The 5,004-nt window shown below is 41.3% G+C and overlaps 1 protein-coding gene across 3 annotated transcripts in view; it reads left to right on the top strand.

The window, feature by feature from the left end:
* HIVEP2 (HIVEP zinc finger 2) overlaps window positions 1-5,004 on the top strand; it is a 105,260-nt gene that overhangs the window by 68,267 nt on the left and 31,989 nt on the right. The gene's annotated exons all lie outside the window — the stretch shown is intronic.

Below are 5,004 nucleotides of genomic sequence, written 5' to 3' on the forward strand. Positions count from 1 at the left end.
CACCCCACCCCCAATTAGCTGTCTTCTAAAAGTTAAACCCAGCACCAATTAACGGAGTGTTAAAGATAATTTTTGCTCTGGCCTTTATAGACCTACTTAGGAATTTTAGGTAAATCACTTTCTCCACTTTTTCATTTGTTCTCTAATAAGAAAATATAATTATCTTTGTTTGAATTTTACTTGGTGCGTCTATTTTATGCTTTGTCCTTCGTGATTCACACTTGTATATGTCTCATTTAGCAGGTAATACCTTGTAATTTATTACCGTAAATCATAAACATCAAATCTGTCTGATTTACAAAGGTCTGGCAGCATTGCTAGTTGAAAGCATTATATTCTACTGAATAATTTATTAAATCCATTTTGTAGGCCTGTTTTTCATAAAATTGTATGTACTTATTTAAGTTGAAATTCACGTTTTAAGCAAAATTAGTACTGTGCAAATGAGCACATGGGAAGTAACTGTCTAATTTTCACTTAAGAGGTCCCTTTTTTCAACTATCTTAAAAGCAATGCCTTTTAAACAATAGAGGGGATCAATTGTTTGTCAAGCATCTTAAATAGTGAGGGTTCTACTAAAACCCCCTCCCTCCCTGGGGGATGGACAGCAGAAAAGTGGGTGAAGGGAGATACCGGTCACTGTAAGACATGAAAATATAATAATAATTTATAAATTATCAAGGGGGAGGGAGGGAGGGGAAAAATGAGGAACTGATACCAAGGGCTCAAGTAGAAAAAAAATATTTCGAAAATCATGATGGTAACATAAGTACAGATGTGCTTGACACAATAGATGGATGTATGGATTGTGATGAGTTGTACAAGCCCCAATAAAGTGATTTTTGAAAGTAAATAAATAAATAATGAGGTTAAGTGAAAACATTTATGGAAAACCAATATTGAAGGTGTATTTTCTTAAGTTGTGATAAATCGAGGGTGGGACAGAGACACGCCCCCCCTTCCCCCAAGACACACACACACACACACACACACCACACACTACACACCCTAACTTGGCCGCTCTGCCATACTTGGATTTAAATTCTCTTTCTGTCACCCAAGCTCCCTCGACGTAATCCTCAACTGTAAAATAGATATAATAATGCCCACTGCCGAGGGCAAGGGTCCCTGGTGGCACAATGGTTAAAGCGCTTTGGCTAATAATTGAATTGTCAGTGATTCACACCCACCCACCACTCCCCGGGTCTGCTTCCATCAAAATGTCCCAGCCTTGGGAACCCTCTGGGGTCATTCTCCTGGGTCTTAGCAGGGTGTCAGGGGTACAAATCAACTGAACAGCATGGAATGTGTCAGGTTTATTACATAGGTTGTCATCAAGGCCAAATAAGAGAATGTGTATGAAGCTCCACAAATTATTTGGTACATAGTGAATGTGCTCAGTAATTGACAGCCATTATGATGATTATTAACAACAGAAAGATCAATACATGATCAAATACGAGATCTGAAAAGTAACAAATTATGCAGTTCAGTCACTAAGTCCTAATTAAGGAAAGACTCACACATGTTTCTGTCTTGAATCAGAAATGCACTATGATCCCATTTTTTAAAGGACAATATGTTAGGTGCTGAGCCACCATCCCAGAAGTTAGCTAGCGATTTGAGTCCACCCAGTGGCAGCTCGGAAGGAAGAACAGGTGGCCTGTGCCTGAAAGGTCCCAGCGAAGAAAGCATGTAGTTCTACACCGACTCAGTGGGATCTCCGGGAGTCAGCGGATTGAATGGCAACTTTGTGGATTTTAGGGCTGAGAGGTGGTCTTGGTTTGGGGCTTGGTATCTACCCATAAAAATGAGAGGTTGTTTCTCTAAGCACTTAAACTATTTAGTTAAAGATTTTAAATGCAGCCCATTTAAGTTTGCGATTGTGCGCCCTGGTTGACAAGGTCACTGGGATCGATGGGGTGGCCCTGTATGAACGCATTGAAGTCACCTGAGCCCTTGCAGTCTTCACCGCAGCATTTTCTATAGAGGATGCTTAGAAAACGTGCTTGAGGCCCGGGGTGGGGGTGGGGGGTGGGGAAGTGTGTGTGGGGGGAGTAGCACTGAGTAGGAAACCATTTTGCCCAACTGAAGCTCATATGCTTGTTTCCTTTTCCTGGCAAGCTGCCGTACCATTCTGTTGTGCTTCCTGCCTATTGCCAGAGGGGGTTTTGATGCCAGGGACCTCACAGCAGAAAGCTGGGGACTCCGATTTCTCATCCCCAACGATGTACTATTCCTGTGGGAATTTCTGCAGTCATTTTACTTTGTAAATGCAATTACTATCTTATCATCATGGCAGAGTTTTAGAGTAGGGAGAGCGAATTGTACGTGAAAGTTAAGATTCTAATGACTACTCGTGATTTTGGCTTAGTGGTCTGTAACCGATGTGCATGGTCCCATCTTTTGACTAACCTATATTTTATATTTTATTACAAAAGTATACACGGCAGTCATGTGGGTTAAGCGTTTGTCTGCAAGGTTGGCAGTTCACACCCACTGGGTGCCCTGGGGGTGGGGGTGAGGGCGGATTAGGCTGTCTGCTCATTTTGAGAGTCTTGGAAACCCAGAGGAACCATTCTGCTGTCTGGTAGTGCTTCTCTGAGTTGAAACAGACTCTCTGGCTGTGGGGTTGGTTTTGGTTTGGGATACATGCTTCTGTTAAAAAAAGACAGAACACTGTGAAGTAGAAATCCCTTCTGTCCCTTTCCATTGATTCCTTGGTCCCACACCTGTAATTTAAGTACTGTTAGCAGTTGTGTAGAATCATTGCTTAGAAATATGGTCACCTGTTTGTACAGGAATGAAATTGCTATGTACATACATACATTCCTTATTATCTTGAGTAGATTTTTTTATTTTTTACTAGTACTTATAGCGGTACTTCATTTAAAAAAAAAGACTTGTCTTATGGTCGAGCCATAATTGATTTCAATAATCCTGTACATATATATATTGTGCCATTGATGGGATTTCTGGCTCAAAGAGCATGTATATGTCTGCCGAAGCGAGCACATGGGCATGCATATTCTTATTTTGATAGGTATTGCTCCAATACCCATGAAGGACACACTTTAATTTTCGTCATAATCGATATGATTTAGCAGGGGACTGTTAAGAGCACTCCTCCGGGTAGGCCGGTGAGACTATTCCGCTGTACAACTTGAACATTCACATACAGTCTAATAGTTATTAAATTGTCAGGTTTTCCTAAGCCCTTTGGTGTAATCATTTTGCTCTGATGTAAATTTCCTGAGAGGAAAATTTGTTCTTTTAAATGTTAAAATCTATACGTTCAATCAAAACCCACTATTCTCACCATTTTTAATATCACCAAGCGGTGTCTTGACATAACAATCATTTCTCCTAGGAAATATCATTACGTTTTCATAATATTTTTCTCTTTGAATCATTTTTGGACACAGGGTCAATATATGGTTTATAGTTTTAGAGTAGTGTTTTCATAAACAGTTCTTTGTTGTTGTGTTGTGGGTTGTTGTGATGCTGGGCTGATAACTACAAAGTCAGTGGTTCAAACCCATCTGGTGTTCTAAGGGAGAAAGATGAGGCTGTCTGCACGTATAAAGATTATTAGTCTAGAGAACCCTATAAAAGCTCAATATTGACCTAACAGTAGTTGGTTTAACTTTTAATTTTTGATTTGATTTTTGTGTTATGACACATAGGATTTTGAGCTCTATGTCTAATGAATTTAATATGGAAAGTTACAAGAGTGGGTCCCAAAGTATTAATACTATGGTTCAAATCAAAATAGTGACTTCAGAGGATATCTGCTAAACTAGTTAGAGTCAAGGTAGAAGTTTGTGGTGATTTTTAAAATTTGTTTTGCCTTTTTTATTGGGTGGGGTGGCCCCAAACAGATAATCCTGAAGATTTTTTTCTTTTGAAAAAACAGGATGCTCATAGGATATGATTATTGAGAAATTTTACTAATCCCCGCCCCCCATAACAATGTACCTGCCCATCTTTCTAGAGATGCAAGGGTTATCCTATAAGAATTTCATTGGGAAACCTTACTCTATCTACCCTACAACCTCAATCTTGCCCCTTGTGTTAGGCAGAATTGTCTAGAGAAAGACCACCAGTGGCACTCATATATGTATACCAAGAAGTTTATATCCAGAAGCAATTTTATATCAAGAATGCATCTCCACCTAGCCCAACTCCAGTCCATGGGTCGGAGGCTAGTGGCAGGATGATGAATCAGAAAGGTCAAACAGGAAGGAGGGTGACCACAGGCCTGGAGCTGCAGTCACCTAGATCTAAGGTCTGTGGGAACATGGGAGGGTCCTGAAAGCCCCCAGGGTCAATGCCCCACAAATGACCACCCCTGAAGGCAGACACAGGAACCAAGCAAATAGGAAGGCTAAGGGCAAGAGAGAGAGAGGCTCCCAGTGTCTCTCTAATAAAAAGATCACACACACCCCTCCCCCAAGGAAGCTCCATCAGGATGTGATTAATAAGGATGGACTCCACTTCTGTACTTTTATCTAAGTTGACATAAAATATAATCATCAGACCCTTAAAACTCTAATGTTCCCTAAACTCAAAGAACATCTCAAAGAAATGTGAGATTCCTCAGGTGGCAAATACCTCGGTCCCAGGCTTCACACAGAGTAAGAATTCACGCAGAAGCCTGGTTTGGGATCCAAGTGAGTTTTTATAAAGGAGAGAAATTTCAGGTTTTGCACCGGCAGCCTCAAGGCACTTCACACTCACACGTGGCGTCCTGAGGCTAGAGAAACCATAGCACAGCAGAGGAGTAACTGGAAAAGAGGGTGGGGGGCTCCCAATTCTGGCTTTTTAGGGCCCTCTGCTGGGAGGCATGGGTGATCAACTGTACTGGTTGACCCCAATGGCCGAATTAAGCCCACTTGGCCTAGATTGGAGCCCACCCAGATACTGGCTTCCTGGCTCAAGGGCCTGAATTTGCACATGTCCTCTAGCCTTTTTTGGCTTCCAACTTCCTGTAAGGTGTGTGTG

Source organism: Echinops telfairi, unplaced genomic scaffold (genome assembly GCF_000313985.2).
Source record: "Echinops telfairi isolate 266 unplaced genomic scaffold, ASM31398v2 ScPeMD7_3533;HRSCAF=4204_0, whole genome shotgun sequence".
NCBI classification, from domain to species: domain Eukaryota; kingdom Metazoa; phylum Chordata; class Mammalia; order Afrosoricida; family Tenrecidae; genus Echinops; species Echinops telfairi.